The sequence below is a fragment of the Vombatus ursinus genome, unplaced genomic scaffold, assembly GCF_900497805.2.
Source record: "Vombatus ursinus unplaced genomic scaffold, bare-nosed wombat genome assembly UNPS02009573.1, whole genome shotgun sequence".
Classification (NCBI taxonomy): domain Eukaryota; kingdom Metazoa; phylum Chordata; class Mammalia; order Diprotodontia; family Vombatidae; genus Vombatus; species Vombatus ursinus.
In genome coordinates, this window is record NW_020949351.1 from 21624533 (window position 1) to 21643143 (window position 18611).

Below are 18611 nucleotides of genomic sequence, written 5' to 3' on the forward strand. Positions count from 1 at the left end.
TGATACAGAAGTGCCATCTGACCAGCAGATCCTAAGGCAATTGAATAAACATAAATTACAAATGACTTTAGAAGAAATAACGTAAGCTCTTAAGCCTCTTCAGATGTATATCCAATAGGGGGCTGACTGGGTATAGTTTTAAATCATCTTTAAGCTAACAATTCACATATGAAATCTAACACTTTGGGAGATCATGTGGACTTGTGAAACTCTCAAGAGAATTTTGGGTCCATAAACTAATGAAAGGATTAAGCTGATAACTAAACTTTTGTATTTTATTTGCACCAAGTACATTCATGAATATAGATGTATAGTAGGTATGTACACTTGTATTGTGTACACATGCATTTATACATAAATGCATATACTTCGTACTTAAGAAAGTGTTTTGCTAAAGCCACTGAAATGTGAAAAGATAAACTGTACTTTTTCTGAGAAAATAATAAAAGATTTGAATGTTTTCATACTCATTTCACTTGAATTTTAAAGTCTATTACTGCTAGAAGTCATCTTATTAAAGCAATATGACAAGTTGTCTTGATGTCAGTATGATGGCTCCATAAGAAAAACAGAAAATTAAATCTTGTATTCCTTTCACACCACACTAAGGGGGAATGGGAGAGGAATAAGCACTTTTATAGCACCTACTATGTGTCAGGCTCTGTGCTACATGCTTTTTACAAATATGAACTCATTTGAGACTCAAGTGCCATTATTATCCCCATTGTACAGTTGAGGAAACTGAGACAAATATGTTAAGTAACTTGTCCAGGGTCACACAGCTAGTAAGTATCTGAGGCCACATTTGAACTCAGGTCTTTCTGACTCCAGGCCCAGTGCTCTATCCACTGCACCACAAGCACCATCAAAAAAACAAACAAACAAACTCATAAGTGATGAATATTTTAAGAATTTTAAGAAAGTAAATTTGGCACACTAACAAAATAACAAACTTGCTGAATATTCATATAAACATAAATAAAGAGAATGACATTATTTCATAGATAACTTCTTTCCTCAACAAGTAGAACTAAACTATTTCCAACTTGCCTGGATAATGTTAAGATCATAGAAAAACTAAGACATATGAGTCGTACCTACATTGCCTAGAACAGGGCTACAAGGAAATTGCGGAGGGAGAAAGAGAAATTTTTATTCTACTCCCCCTGAAAAGGGTATAAAATGTTTTGGTAGAATTTATCCCCCAAAAGAAGCAACTTAACCAATTTGGAGCTAGAAACGTGAACAAACAAATGCATTATGTTAAAACAATGCAATAACAGTTTTGAACTTTTGAAAAAACCAAAGTAGTAGATAAATTAAGTGAAAAATTTCAAATTGTAGAATTATTTGATGGTAAAATGTATTTCTTGCCTTCAGAAGATCATAACCTTAAAGTAAGTTTAACTTAATTTGATTAGTTTTCCTGCTTTGTCAATGAAAAATGTCCGTACTTCAAAGGATCTATGATTTTAGGATTGTGGTATATCCCTTTACCCTTTCCATGGAGACAGACCTCGGGTCCATCACAGGGAGATTGATTACTATGAGCCAAAAAAAAAAATCACCATCTGGTGCCCAAACTCCTACCGATCATCTTCACACTCAGCTAAGCAGAACTTCAAATGAAAGACACACAGACTATCTCAGGACCTTAATTTGAAGCTTTTCCAGCTTGGCGGGACGTGTCACATTATATTCTCCAGGAAAAGTCTTCCAGAGTCCACGGTCACCTCCCAAGTTATGATAAGGCATTGGAGTAAAACCTGAGTGAAGTTTCTTTGAAATAAACCCATTGTCTTACAAAAACATTTCTGGTCTTTATTTCAGTAGGCTTTTCTGAAGTAGCTATTCATATTAAAATCCGGCACAAGCAAAGGTGTTGCTCTTCATTTTTAAAGCAAAGTCCCTTTCTGGCAGAAAGAATAATTTTCCTGACTATGGCTTGCCCATCTTTGAAGAATAGAATCTACTGAGAAGGAACTGATGAAAGCCATTGTTTTATGACGAGCTTTAAAATAATGGATCTCTAAAACAAAAATATTAATGATAATGCTTATACTGTATCTGCAAATATTGCTTTTCTCCAAAGAAAATGCAAAATTTGAAGATTTACATAAATGCAACAGTTGAAAGCTGCTACCTTCTGATTTTAAAAGTATTTATCAAATCTACAAGTTTACCTTTTAATTCTCTTTTCACCCCCAAAAAAGTATGCTACTGGAAAAATCACTAATGAATAAAAGGGAAGTACGCAAAATTATAATGTTCCCAATTAAATGGTCTAAGTCTCACTGGCAAAATCACTTCGAATTTAAGCTACCCATAAAATGGAAAGTCTTTTCAGAAATGACCATCTAAAAATCTGCTCATTGTTGACTTCAAGAAATAATCAAAGTTTACTCTCAGTTAAAATCTCTTACTTCATAAATTTAAAAATACAAACATGCTATGTAAGTCAGAAACAAGATTAATATACTATGTACAAAAGGTTCAAATTGTACAACCAATTTAAAATATTTTCTGAAAAACAAATATATCATAAAAACTTCTAAAATAAAAACACAATATAGAGAATTAATGTTTATATTCTGCATGTGAAATTCTCGCTTGCATTTCTAGAAGGCATAGATTGCATCTATGTATAGACCAGAAAGAACCCAAGCCTTTTCAAAACTAAAGAGAGAAAACAGATTCCATAGTCACTTCAATTTGCAAAATCACTAAGAGAATAAGAGACATCTTGTTTACTCTAAACTCTAGATGTCACAAAAAGATATCAGTCAAGTAAGATCTTTGCGTTTATGGCTATGTCCTCATATCCCTTGTGGTATTTTTGGTTATGTCCTCATATCCCTTTTGATAAAGCAACAAATTGTTATTCAGAAATTGTACATAAAGACAAGGGCAGTGGATAACCAGCTGAAAGCTCGCATCACCAGTGGTATAACTCAAGGCAGGATTGTTTTTTTCTGCCCTAATAAATCTAAGCCAGGGTGGGGAACCTGCAGCCTCAAGGCCACATGTGGCCTTCTAGGTCCTTGGATGTGGCCTTCTGAGTCCAAGCTTTACAGAACAAATCTTTTTATTAAGGGTATTTTTTCTGTGAAGTTTGGATTCAGTTAAAGGGCTGCACTTGAGGACCTAGAGAGCTACATGTGGACTCAACACCGCAGGTTCTCCACCCCTGAACTCTAAGCTATACCATATTTTCTCATTGAACCAAAATGAGCTGAAAAAACAGTCTATCTATAAAACATTTTCTTTTCCTTGCCAGATTAATCTGAGTCTGGTCATACATCAATGGGTTCCACAAAGTCACTAGTGAAAAGATGCTTCAAAGAAACTCCAAAAAACAGCACCTTCACACCCAGTGTCTAAATTCATTCAGTTGAATCCTATCAAAGTTACATTAAAATAATAAATTGGAATCTATTACCTTAATATTTCAGTGAATCCATGATCACAACAATTTGGCTTTCCCTTCCAGTAAAGGAGATTGCAAATTATCCATGACAACTCCTCCTGTGACTCTTGCCTTTGTCCTTTCATAAATCCTCAATGGAGTCTATACCCAATACATTGGAGGTTTTCCTCTAGTTCTTTTTAATACTCATGAATTATCAACGCAGTTGTTATCTCTCTCTTGCTACAGACCCAGAACACATTCTTTTCTGATCATACATAGGATCGTAGGATTTACAGATGAAAGGGAAGTTAGAGATCATCCAGCCCAATCCCATCATTTTACTTATAAGGAAACTAATGGCTCCTAAGGAACTGCTTTTGTAGGCGGCTTATCGAAAGAAGAAATTCATGTAATCTCATGGAAGGGTGAAGAATGCCAGAACACTATCCATTTGACCCTGTTAAAGTCTGAATGATTATGCACAAACAAAAGTAACTCGAGAAATTTGTAAATTAAAAACAAACAAATAAACACAATCCCCACCACTCCTTCTGCAATTAAAAGTACTAGTTGTAGGATGACCCCTCCCCCAAGGCCAAGCATGGAATTTTCTGGCTCCATTAGCAATTTGCCTCTTCCCTCTTCCTCTTCCCCCTTTTCTTCTTGAGATCTGCCCAGAGATCTCTAACCCTTTTTGTAAAGAAATATTTTATTATTTTCATTTTTTATTATTGTATTTATGTCCTATTTAAAGTACTTGTATTATTAATCCACATCTGAATCATTCATGTTCGGCATCATTTAAACCATTAGTCATTACAGAGAAACACATATTTGTGTTTTAAATAAAACTGGTGTAGGAAAATAAAAAAAAAAGAAATCAGGTCAGATTTGAGGTTGCTAATATTTCTGAACCCTTGGAAGTCATATCCTCGCCTTCAAATAATTTCTTTACTTTCTAATCCCCCAAATTCACCAACCAATCCTTTTCCTACTCTTCTGTACAAGGCCAACCTCTGGACCTAATGTTAGTGGACATGTGGCTTTGATGGGGCCCCCACTTCTTCCTGGTGACTGTCTCCCTAACATTCTCTGTCTTCCATAGTCCAAAGCAGCCTTCGTGTTCCCTCCAATTACTAAACTCACATCCCTTTTAGTTCTATCTATCTATCTATCTTCCTATTACCTGAAGGACACGTCTAGCTCTCAGCCAGTTGAAATGCAGAAAGGTCACATACTTTGTGGGTGTAAGTTACCAGCCCTGCCCACTTCATTAGCTTCTGTTTAACAATTTATTTTTTACCAAATCACAAAATCTAAAAGCTGGAAAGGACCTCAAAGGTCATGGTATCTGATCCCGGAACAAGAATTACCTCTATAAAATGGTCAACAAGTGCTTAGTCAGTCTTTGCATGAAGACCCCCCCAGTGAGGGAAACCTACCCACTCCAAAGGCAGCCCATTCTGCTTTTGGACAATTAAAATGCTGGGAAATTTTTCATCATGGTTAAATTTGTCTTTTTGCAATTTCCACATAGTTTTGCCCTTTGGGAACAGCCATAGTAAGTATAATCGCTCTTGTATGTCACCATATGCTTCTTACATCTTCCCTTCTCTAGACTCTCACATTCTCAGTACCTTTAACCAATACTCATGTAACATCTCAAACCTCTTCATCATCCTGCTTTACTTAGGCGATACCATCTTCAGTTTATCATTTTCCTTCCTCAAATTTAGTGCCCAGAACTAAACAAAATACTTCAGATGTGATCCAACAGAATATTGTGGGACTATGACAGGACATGATGACCCCTTCTAATGCAATCTAAAAATTCATTAACATTTCGGTCTGCCATATCACTAAAAGCCTAAGATCTTTACTGCTATATTACCATGCCTTCTCTGTCCTATCCTTGAAGGTATTTTTTTTTAATTTCAGGTATAAGAATTTATATTAATCCTCAGCAAATGTCATCATATTTGATTCAGCCCAACATCTTAGTCTGTTGAAATCTTTTTGAATCCTGTGTCATCCCACAAGTTAGCTAACCCTCCAGCCTTGTGTCATCTGCAAATTTGATAGTGATATTTATTTTTCTCCAATGAAAATGTAAAAATGTAAAACTGTCAAAGAGTACAAAGAGAACAAGGTACAGATCCCCAAAGCACTCCACTGCAGACTCCCTACCAAGATGAGCATCATCATCTCTAGATTCCCACTGACTTCCAGAATAGTCATACAGAATCCTATAACCAGAACTGTAAAATACTAAGATGCCTTTAACTTACGAAAGGCAGAAAACAAAATTTTCATTAAAGTGAAAAGGGAAAGTTACTTCTTCACAATGATGCCCAAATGCTCTTGACTAAATATCCTGGATACTCACAAGCTACTTGATCTTTCAAATTTTAGTACTAATATAAAAATTTAAAACATAGACTACTTATCCAAGTATTTACTTAGTAAACCTACTATCATTAGGTTTCTAAACAAATCTGACTCAATGATATACCAATAATAATACTCTTCCAATAAGAAGACTAAAAAAAATAAATGTTTAAACAACACTATAGGGCAGAGATTCTTAACTTCTATGTGTTTGTGTGTCATGGACCCCTTCGGCAGTCAGGTGAAACCTATGGACCCCTTCTCAGGGGTAAATAAAACATATGCATAGGATTACAGAGGAAAAAAATTATACTAAAATACAGTTATCAAAATATTTAAAACTCAGTTTATGGATTCTAGATGAAGATACCTTGCTGTAAGTAGAAAAAGCTTTAGCTAGCACTTTTTTAAAATGCCACCAGAAATAAACTGGCAATAAAATGAATGAACTCAACATTCTTGTCTATTCTATCAACAAACACTGTTACTCATCAAACTAGTTCAACATGGTAGTAATTACATTTTAAAGAATTACAATATACTGTATTTTAAGAAACTTGCATAAATGTTCTTGCACATGGGAACACAGAATAAAGTCCATAAAATATTTCAATGAGCAAAAGAGACTTTGTAATGCTTTGTTAATTGTGGCCAAAATGTATTTTGTCGTAAGAATGTATGGGATGATAATCAATCAGTCAATCAGTAAACATTTATTAAGTGCTTACTTTGTGCCAGGAATTGTACTAGGCAACTGGGAAACAAAAACAATAATGATACCATCTCTGACCTCAAGGAACTTATGAGGATAAGGAGGAAAACAAAGAAAAAGAGTTAGAGAAGGATAAATTTCCAAAAAATTACCCAAAATATCCAGAACACAAATTCTGATAGAAAAGTAATGACTATGGCTTAATGGAATGAGCTGTCTTCGTTGGTGTAAAGAAACCCTAGCTCCAAAGCATGGCTCTGCTATTACTACTATGTGAACTTAGGCAACACCACCAATCTCTCGGAACCTCAGTTTCCTAATCTATAAAATTCAAATAATAATACCTGAGCTACCATCCTGAATAGGTTCAAATGTGACAATAGATACACATTGTAAACCATCATTTGGTAAGAAAGAAAACGGATGCAGATGTATAGTGTTTATGAAAACAAATATGGAGAAAAATACATTTAAACAATAATTTTACAAGTAAAAAATCTACTTTATTGCCAAAATATTCTTCCTCATTTATTCTGCTCTCTTAAGAAAAATATCTAGAGTTTGGGCTCAAGTTCTCTCATGACAGGAAATTTGTCAAGGTAAGTTCCCTGCCACTCATGCTACATGGAAAAAACTAACTATACCATTTGGCACAATTCCCAAATTCACTGGAACTGGCTGAAGGAACACAGAACTATTCAGGTGCTCTTTACAAATCTGCATAAGCTTGTATAATAATTTGGAAGAGACAAGACTCACATCACAGAAACATATAATGTTAGAGCCGAAAGAAGCCTTGAAAATCAACTCTATCAACCTCTTTGTTTTAACTGTGAAGAATCTCAGGCCCAAAGATTTTAAATGACTTGTCCCGTTCATCAGCCACAGAAGGTAGCATGGCATAGTGGATTTATATTAGCATTAATTAATGAGTTAGCATTCATTAATTAATAAAGCATTAGATTTGTAGATAGAAGACCTACATTCAGACTCCATCTCTGCTACTTACCAGTTTTATGACCTTAGATAAGTTATCTAATTTATCTAAGCCTCAGTTTCTTTATCTATAAAATTAAGATAATAACACAACTTGCATTAGTTCAAAGCAAGTATTGTTTTGGAAAAAATGCTTTGTAAACCTTAAAATACTATACAGTAATTATTATACTAGCATCACAGCTGACACCAGAAACCAAGTATCTTCACCTTCATCCCATCCTCCATAATATCAAACACTCTTATGATACGGTGGAAATAACATCGACTTTGGAGTTGAAGAACCTGGGTTCATATTCTACTTCTAATGCTTGGTTTCTTGATCTTGGGCAAAACAATTAACCTTCTTGGGCCTAGTTTACTCATAAAATGAGTATGTCCTGTGAGATTCCTTCTAGTTCTAAAAGCATAACTTTGTGACTTACAACCCTTGGTCATGGTGCTTGTTGATTCTGTCAACTTTTACAACTGCTTAGAAAGAAACCAAAGAAACTCATGGCTTATGGTTCTCATCTAAGGCACTTGGCTTCCACTTTCTTCAGTTCTTGTCTAAAGTAACATCATAGTTATAACAAAAAACATGAATAAAACTTTCATATTTTTTGAAGGCAAAAGGCACAGAGAAGGGAGAATAGCCACAGTCAAAATCAGACTGCCTTTCTGCCCTGTTCTTTTTGGCAATTCCCTCTCTAAACCAATGGAAACTTATCTGTCTACCTTTGTGCATTTGCCTATCATCTGCCCCTTAAATGTGACAGAAGTTACTTTGGCACAAAAGAGCAAGTTTTTCCTCAAACTATCTTTCACTTCACTTTTACAGCTAAAGAATAACAATGATTGCAAGACTTGGACAACAGACTAACTTGCCCAGTCACTCACTATTCATTGTTTTTTTCTTTTTTTCTTCCCCATCCTTAAGGTTTTTTGTTATTATTATTATTGTTAGGATTATAATTTCTAGAGAGGATAAGTGGCAACTTCTGAGGAGCAGTTTCTTTCATTCTACTGTTCTTTATTCTATACTTCCTTAAAAATTTAGCAACAGCTTCCACAAGCATTTATTGGGTCAAATACATATATACGCATGTGTGTTTGTATACACACATAAATATACATTGTGTTTATATGAGTAGAATGATTGATATATGTGTGTGTGTGTGTGTGTGTGTGTGAGAGAGTGAGAGAGAGAGAGAGAGAGAGAGAGAGGGAGAGAGAGAGAGAAAGTTCTACTAAGTCACAGAAAGTGATATTCATATTGATGATTACCATTTTGTTCACCAAGAAGTCAATCTGTTCTGGGAGCCGTTTGTGGTTTCTGGATCTGGAAGTTACTTGGGCTTTAGTGACTGGTCCTTTTTGACTCCGTACTTGCCTGGAATCAGTTTTCCATTCTGCTACCGCTAAAGGATTTGAAAATACAATGAGTAGGGTCTTCATAGGATACAGAGTTTTGTCAGTTATCTCTGAGTAGCCAAGTAAGACTCCAACCTACCCTTTCTCATCCTTATTTTTTCTTATCCTCAGAAAAGTCAGGTCTCATAAAATGAAAGGGATCTAAAAGTTGACACAGTCTCAATTCAATGGTTATTGACCAAATATTCACACCTCATGTTACAGTTCCAAATTAGTAAGTAATCCTAACAGGCTTAGGTCTTACAAAGTACCTTTGGGAAAGTACCTTATGTTATTGCATGTATTTATCAGCATCGTTTACTAGGAAAAATACTGGGTAGAGAACAAAAAGACTGGGATTTTGGTCCCAGCTGAGTGATCTTGGAACAGTTATTTATACTTTTCTCCTCAGTTTCATCTACAAAATAAAGAAGCTAGAGTAACCCAATGACTTCTAGTTCTTTAAGGCAACTCTTTTAGATATAGTTCCTATAAAATATCTGTCTTAAACTTTCACAGTCTAAAAATAAAGATGAATGGAAAGTGAGTCCATTTACAAAAATGTCTAAAGAAATGTGAAGATGAAGACTTTCATGGCTTTCCCATTGGTTATAAACACTGTTTCCTAAGAGTAAGTAAGCTCAATGTGGAAGTTAACTTTAACTCTTTAATGCCAAAAATAAGAGTAAATAGTAACTAATACCTTTAGTGAAATACATGGCACTTTTCTGATTCCATTTAATTCAATACAACAAATATTTAATAAATGCTTACTATGTACAAGGTCTTGTGATAGTCACTACTGATATAAAAACAAAAACCATCCCTGCCTTCAAGGAATTTACAGTCTGTTTGGGAGATATAATATAAGCAAATAAACACAGAGTATGTATAAAGTCATCTTAAGAGAAGGGAAAGTATTATTAACTGGGGTAGAGATGGGAGATAAGAAATCGCCTTACATAAAAGGATAGCCCTTGAGCTGTTCTTTGAAGGAAGCTAGGGATTCTATAAGGCAGAGGTGAGGAGGAAAGGGCCTTCTACATATGGGGGATCCACTTATGAGAAGCCATGAAAGCAGAACATGGGATATCATGTACAGAAAAGACCAAGCAGGCCAGTTTGACTGGAATGGTAAGTGCCTGAGAAGCAATAATATGAAATAAGACTGGAAAGGTAGGTGGGAGCCAGATTGTGAAAGGCTTTAAATGCCAAGCTGAGGCTTTTATATTTTCTCCAAGAGGCAATTGTTCAAGAAAATTAATGTAGTTTCCAAAACTGCCTAACTCATCCTCATGGAATATTTGAACACTTGGGGAATCTAATTTATGAACGACAAAAACACACATTTCTGTGTAGGAGAGCTGAACTTTTGGAGCTAAAAATGTACAAATTAAAAGGCAAAACAGGAGATTCATGATGTAATGTGCATGTATAGGCATCAAATTCCAAACAAATCTGTAGAAACCTTGTTTCTTTGGGCAAATAAAGCTACTTAATTTTTTTTTAGATGTAAACAAGATTAAGCAGACTTCCTAAAGTATAACCATATAGAAACCTATAATCCCTAATCAAACTAAAAAATAACTGATAAGCAAAGTTCCTGTAAAACCATTAACAAAGTCTGCCTCTCTATTCACCAGGGTAATTTACTCAGACCATTTTTAATCCTTCCACTGAAGTACTAATCACATGAATATGATATAGCATTTTCCCCAAGTTTACAATACCTAGTATCAAGGAGTTAAGTGTTTCATCAAAAACTAACTATATGCTAGCAATTTTAAGTTAATACTTAAAAGCCACTGACCCTCTCTCTTTAAAACTTATTTTTTTTAAAGTAGCCATTCTGAAATAAAGTTGCACACAAGGGAAGTCATTTAACACCTGGTGTACACTGATTATAATGACATTAGCTCCAAGTATGCTTGTTATTACTCAAAAAGAGAAAATTATTTCATCATTATGATTTTGGCCATGCTACAGGCATAGATAGCTGTGCTATGATCAGTCTGTATCTGATGGGAATATGATTACCAACATAATGATATTTTCTCAAACAGGAATAAAAATGTTCTCTTGGTGTCAGTGTTAATGTCAATATAAATTATGCATTACCAAAGGCAGTATTCATTTACATTGCTCAAATTCAATGACAAATATTTCATCTAGGACCACCATTTTGCCCATAGAGAGATTACTTGTCACATGGAAAATAAGTCAATGTTTCCTTTTTTCCTTAAAACTGGAAAAATGCCAGTAATAACAATAATACCTTGTATAGTCTATGCCTTATGGTTTACAAAGGTGAGTTCAAGTGTTAATATCTCCATCAAACAAAGGAAGAAGCAAAGGTTCAGAAATGGCATGAGCTTACTCAAGGCCATACAGCTCACAGCCAAAGCCAAAACACAAAATGCTTCTAACTCTAAAAACAGTGCTCTTTCAAGCATACTATACTGTAAAGATACTAAGTCTGATGTCAAGACTATATTAGTGTATACAAAAAACAACTGTGAAGATGAACTATATAAGCATAAATAGGGAAAGTAGGGGGGAAAGGATTAAAATGGGCTTTTCTAAAATTATTATTCTAAACTTTTCTAAAGTTTTTAAAGTCAATATTAACAAACCCCCGTTACGATGTATTACCCATATTTATCATATGTATATCTATCCCTACATACAAAAAATAATGAAATCTAATGACATAAAAATTAAATCAAGAAATCTCATTTTTTCTCTTCAAACCCAACTCTAGAATAGTATGTCACCATAGAAATACATGAAAACAATATGATGAGACCTCTTACACATTCAAGGATTCATACAGAATACGCAAACCCTCCTGGAGAGGAAAATGTCTTTCATAAGAACAACTGACATTTGTACACACCTTTAAAGTTTGCAAAGCACTTGACATACATGTTTTCCTTAGAACCACCCTATGAGATTGCTCTTATGAATTTGATTATCTCCATTTTACAGGTGAGGAAACTAAGGATCAGAAAATTGAAGCATACAGCTAATAGAGAGTCAAAATCAGGTCTCTCCTGACTCTAGGTCCAGAATCCTTTCCACTGAATCATGCCACCACTGAAATCCACTGACATTAAAGACTAAATGGCTCTCCTATGAGCCTTGAAGTCTGCGCTTTATTGCAAGCAAAAGAGGCTAAAACCACTCAACCTAGGTTCCATGGCAGGCTTTCCTGAAGAAGGTCCCTATCTCTCATTTCAAAATTTGTACTTAAACTATTTCCAAAGAAAATCATTTTACATATTAAAAAAAAAAAATGTAAACGGCTGCTTACGACCCTAATGTCAACCTAACAAAAAACTGCTAAAGCCACAGATCTGGTGCACAACTCTCAATTTATCATTTACAGTACTAAATTTCAAAGAACATTCTGAAATGCTGAAATAAATCAATGCTTAAATGCAACTCCTAGTCAGCTCATGCAATATAGGTTAAATACTACCATATGGTAAAGACAGACACATGTTGCCCTTTTCTGAAACAAAGAACATAAATTCTTCAGCAAATTTCTATTCTTTTCACATGACAAGAATTGAGAATTATGTTTAAGAAAAATACAGAGTTTTGCTAATAGGTTTAAAAAAAGTAAATCTGCAAACTTAAAAAAAAATAACAATGTTAAACAAAGAAACAATTTTCACTAGTCTCTCTTTAAATATTTCTTGAAAACTAACACCACATGCTGGTCTATGCTCACCATTTTTTTTTAAAATGAGCAAGAAAATAACAGGACAGCTGTATCCAGGAGGATGATTTGACATCAGCTATTCCCTGTGGTATAAGAAACTTCGGCACATCAACTCTGCATGCCTCTTTTACCTGCTTTAGAAGGGGGAAAACCCCAGGTTACATTTACTCAGAAAATAACAAAATACATTAAGAGCTCATCCTATTTTCAACATGTAATCTGATCAGGAACTGTCTGAAACACAGAAGCATTAGGTTTTCTTCCTATCCTTTGAAGTGATTCCTGGGAACATAAGATTTCATTATATTCCTGAAGGGAGAGACAGAGACAGAGACAGAGAGAAGAAACAGCAATCTACCAGAATGAACCTGTGTGAAATCCAGTGCATCAAAAATGAATTCAGCTGATTTAAAAATGATTCCTTCTGAGCCATTACCCCCGTGTACTGGGTATTTGTTTCCATCATCATAGTATATACCAAACATGTCTGATTTCTAAAAATAGTTGCAAATTGTAATTACACATGCTTTGTAACTTCCATTTCACTTTGAAATGAAGATTAAAAGCTGAATCTTTTTTAGAAAACTGCCTTTAAAAAAAACATTGGGAGCCACAAAATTATACTTCTTTACTATTTGGTGTGGACTGCTAGAAATCATTTCATTTTAGACCTAAATATGACAGCCATGGCTTTGGAAAGAAAAACTTTCTTTCTGTTCAAATTCCATGTAGCCAGATGTAGTGAGTGAGAAATGGAAGGAATGGATAGGCTCAACAACCAATTTATGCCAATTTCTCTCAAACATATTTGATTCCTGATATGCCTTGGCCAAGACCATAAACGTCAAGTAGAAGTTAAACAATGTTGTTCTTATAATCACAGGAAATAAAATGTGAACTTTGTGAACCCAATGTTAAACACACAACATTCTCTTGATACCAATTTAATTCTGTCCAATAAGTGATGATTTTAAATTAAAAGTTATTAAAGTACTTTTGAAATACTTTGAATACTTTTGAAAATTTTTTAATTAATTCAAAACCAAATAGGGGAAAAAGGTAATTTGTGAGTTTGCCAATATTCCTGAAAAACTAAGAGTATTCATAATTATGTTCTTCATAAAGAGCATACTAGACGCTGTAAGTCTCCCCATTCCCTCCCTCCTTCTAGGAGGGGGATGGGGATGATGTTAACTGGCTCAGGGCAGAGGTCTCTCGTCTATCAAAGTCAACGTGCCTGCAAGAGCTGTCCCACCTCCCCACCAGCACCACCACCTCCACTTGCCCCTATGACCAGTCAGAATTGAGACCAGCAGTGGGATTAAGGAATACTCTCAGCCCTGTGGCCCCTGGCTAAATTCGAGGCACTTAATATACTACAGGGACTACACTCATAGCCACATAGGTCAAAGGGTTTGGGGTAAGAGAGCAGTAGGAAGCAAGATGAGGAGGAGGAGGAAGAGGTGAAATGGCCACACTCTCCCAAAAGCCACGCCACTTGTTGGTCACTGCAATGAAGCAAGGAACAGCAGCTGAACCATTGAAGATTGTTGCTACAGAAAAATACATGGTTAAACTGATTGGGTATTAAATGCTGGGGTGGCAGTTTGAGACCTACCTTTATGATCCATCCTCACTCTAATCAGACTTCAGAGCAAATTCAAAAACAAATATGACATATGACTAGGTAAGCTAGAGGCTGGAGACAAGCTCTCTGCTCAAAACTGTTATGCAATGGCTATAAGCACTACAAAGTAATACTGGACTAATGAAAGTCACTGCAGCACACATGAAACTCCTCGAGTATAATAAGAACACAGATCCACACATGGAGTAAACTCAAGATGAAGGCTAATTAATTGTTTTTTTTTCTTCGGGACAAGTGTTAGAATTTTTTTTTTTTTGTCTGCAGGATAGGAATGGAAGAAGTGGGGTGTTTTTAGAACTAATTGACTGAGTCATTTCAGCTTTATCCAAGAACTGAAATGTATAAACATTTACAGCATGTAAAATTTCTGCTTTGAAAAAGGAATGTTCCTTCTAAGTTCAAATATTTATATTTCAGATATCTAATCAAATAAATTTGACATTCTGCTTCTTTCTGCCATCTAGCCATTAATTACATAACTGTAGCTTGGGGTGGGGGGAGGGCACAGAATGCTATCACTGAGAATGTCTAAATTATCACTTATTTAGTGTGACACTCAACAAGTCATTGGGTCTTCACCCATCTAAACCTCAGTTACTTATCTATAAAATGAAGTTGCTGCACTAAATATTTCTAAGTTTTGTTATTTTAATCTAAAACTCTATGACTAAAACAGCAGTTTTATTTTCTACAGATTTTAAAATAATTCTTCGTTCACTGAAAATTCAGTTACAGGAAGATTAAAACATTATTTTCCATTAGCTAAGTAACATCCTTCTTTATCCTGCATTAAGAAATAAACTTCTAAAAACCATCCTACTCCATGGTTTTACAAATTTGAGCAGGCACATTCATTATACAAGGAAAGTATACAGGTTCAGACAAGCCCCTTCCTGTTGAACATAATCAGCTTATATTTTAGCTTCCTATTTCTATGGAGTGAAAGTACAATGTAGTTAGAAACCTTAAACACAATTTCCAGACTGTTTTCAGCCACTCCCATGACTATTTTTAAAAGATGATTCCTCTATACAAATCAAAAAATACATAGTAAAATAAGTAAAACCCATAGAAACACCCCAAGATTTAGTTGATTTTTAAAGCCTGTCCCAGATGAACAGAACTCATATTTCAAAGCATTGTAAGGTTTGTAAAGCACTTTACATACATATTATCTCCTTGGATTCTCATAACAGCTCTGTGAAGTACGGAGTCCAAGTATTTTTATCTATATTTTGCAAATGAGGAAATAAACTCAGTGACTTGCACATTGTCATCCAGCTAGAGTCAAACTTGGGGTTCTAAGCTGTCTCTGAAGACTTGAAGTTAAGACCATTTTCCACCACTCTACACTGCCTTTACTACACTAACTATCCATGTTAGAAAGGTCCATTAGAACATCAGCATAATGCTACATAAAGTAGTATCATTACATAGATGAACTACTTAAAGATCTACTTCAAAGATTCCTCATTTTTCATATAACTGTTTAAGTCATTTCTAAGTATCACATATTTCAATTTACTTCCTTCTCCCCACAAAGTACTTCGTCTAAACTCAAATTAAGTCTAAAAAGTGACTCTGAAGTTTCAAAAAAAGAGAAAGGAAAAGATTTAGAGTCATTTTTATCTCTTCACCAAAACAATTTGGTTTCAATGACAATACTCTAAAAATTCATTATGAATAAACATCAAAAGAAGAATTATAGATTTAGAGTTGGAAGGGACCATAAGAGATTATCTTGTCTAACCTCTGCATTTTACAGATTTCGGAAACTGAGACCCAAAAAGGTGAAGTGACTTGACCAATGTCACATCAGTTCTAAGTCGCAAAGTTAGAATTTGAACCCAATTCCTATGCTTTCAAATATAACCTTCTTTCCAGTTTCACACAACCTCCTCCTAAAGTGAAAAAATGACCTCATTCAAAGTGACTGAAAAACTTTATGAATCTCTGAATTAAATATAGTAACCAGCTAGTCAGGAATTAAGACCACTTGCATATAATAGTCAAGATTAACACTTTGCAGATAAATTATTTCTTATTAATTAGTAATGATTAACAAGTTAATTTCCAAAAATCAAAAGTTCTTGATCCACAGATTTCAGTAATGTTAAGCAACTTAAAAGGTCATAGCTAGGTATGAAATAATGAAAAATGATAAGTAAAACTAGTTTCTGTGTACCTAACTAGTGGATACAATATATACCTACCATGCCATCTTTAGTTGGGAAAGGCTTTTCACTCAGTGAGCCTTATATGTAATACCTTTGTCTTAATACTGATTAGTTCTGATTAGTTTCTAGAATATTCATGTGATTTGAATGTTTCATGTTACTTTCCAAAGTTATCATTTTTAGAATTTATACAATTTTCTAGACAGGTTGTACATTAGCAAGCTTCAGGGGGGAAGGGGTCTATCAAGAAATAGATTCCCCTTCTCCCCATCTGTGGAAAAAATGCTCCAAAATATAATGGTCTAACTAAACATAGGGAAGACTACTGATTCTACAAGTTAAACAAATAATACTGGTCATTTTATTCTAGAGATCATTCAAGATGGCCATGGTGGTTACGCTTGTGAAACTAAAGATGTCTCCATGAGTAACCAAACTCCAATAGTGATTACACCATAGGCAAAATTACTGAGCAACTTCACTGTTTGGGCGGGGGGGGGGGGGGGGGGGGGGGGGGGGGGGGGTGAGGGGCCCAGAGATTCATTCCCAACCCGACATGTGATACATTTTAAATTATATCTTGTATGTAAAAATATAAACAAAAAGGCCATTTTTGACACCACGACTAAAGAATGCAACAAAACTAAGTACCATTAAGCAAATGGAGCAGCATACAAGGTAAAACTGATTTTATATTATCTCAGTCAATAACTAATACTTAAATTTTGGGGTCAAAACATTTCTGTCATATTAACTGCCTGGTTTTATCTTGTTAACTTCGGTGAAGTAAAACATACGGCAGCTCTCATCCTGGACAATGTTCTAATAGCATTTGAAAATTTCCATAGCCATATGGAGGCACCAAGATTTCTTTTAAATCTTTTCCCAGGAGTAGACTTCCTAACATATCCAGGGGAATCCTTCATACGCGTATATGTATAGCATACATCCATAAATACACATGCATATGTGTATATATCCACACATGTATATGGACTGTTTTAGTTGGAATTAATAACCACAATCTTCAATAAAGTTCATTTTGTGGTTTCCAGGTTAAACAGAACAAAAAAGTATAATTCTGTTTTGTGTAATTCTCAGCATTTAAGTGGTTAAATCAGTACAGTGAGTACATGAGAAGCGGCTTCCAACTCCCATTCTTCTGTCCTTTGTTATGCACTGAGTACTGTTTTAATGCTATATTCCACGCCCAGAAATACATCTGTGTTTCTAGAAACAATTTCATATATTATACACTTTAGGAAGCTTTATCAGCGAGTGACCAGTTCTCCTGCTCAACACAAAAACAAACAAAAATCCACCTTAAGGTCTCCAAGCCATAAAGTGTCAAGAAATTAACTCTAGCCCCACCACTACCACCAAATTACTTGCCGTGGGGCCCCCTCCCCCCTTTTTTTTTTTTTTATTTTTTGGTTCCAGTACCCAAATCAGGTTTTAATACTTATGTAATTATTCTCCAGTGCCACGCCTTTTACGCCACCCCATCTCAGCAATAACAAAGTGAAGTTTAAAATAGAAAAGCAATTACCTGACCAAACCACTACGCTTCAGTACCAAGAACCCAACATAATCCAAGAAGGCAATGGTTTAAAATCTCCCCCACTTCGGTCCCGTAAACCTTCCTCCATGAACCATGCTTCACTTTCTACAACGCTACGAGAGGACTTTCTTCTTCTCCTTGGATTTCTCTCTCCCTCCAACCCCTGCTTTCCTCCTTCTTCCCGCCCCCACCTTCCTCTTTCCCTCCTCCCTCCCCCTTTCTTTCTTTCTTTCTTTCTCACTCTTTCTTTCTTTCTAGCCGTTTTGACAGATCCCTGCCTTTGTTAATGTTAGAAGTTGAGCTGTGTCTGTTTCCTCTGCTCTTTCACTTCTTGTATTACAGTACAAGGCTGCGTGACGTCCTTGCTACATTATTGGGGGGGGGTGAGAGAGGGCGGACAACTGAGTGTAAGTGCTCAGCCAAATCCCTCCTCCTTCTCCTACTCCTCCCTTTTCCCGCCTCCTTTCTTGTGCCCTCCCTCTGACTAAAAAGCAGCAACAAGCGGCTGCCGCTGCCCTGAGGCCAGTCAGGTAAAAAACCTTTCTCTCAGCCTTGCCCCTTCCTATCCATCTCTTCCCCCATCGGCAGTAACTACCCCCCC

At 35.5% G+C, this 18611-nt stretch overlaps 1 protein-coding gene across 6 annotated transcripts in view; it reads right to left on the reverse strand.

Moving 5' to 3' along the window:
• Positions 1–18611, reverse strand: part of ZNF516 (zinc finger protein 516) — a 151047-nt gene that overhangs the window by 128599 nt on the left and 3837 nt on the right. For 2 of the 6 annotated variants that reach the window (XM_027852370.1, XM_027852372.1), the window contains exon 2: positions 8772–8905. The exons of 2 other annotated variants lie outside the window; for them this stretch is intronic. The gene's annotated coding sequence lies outside the window, so the exon portion shown is untranslated. Of the gene's footprint in view, positions 1–8771; positions 8906–17998; positions 18160–18611 lie in introns of those variants that run through there. 2 more of the 6 variants (XM_027852371.1, XM_027852375.1) reach the window with 2 other exon arrangements.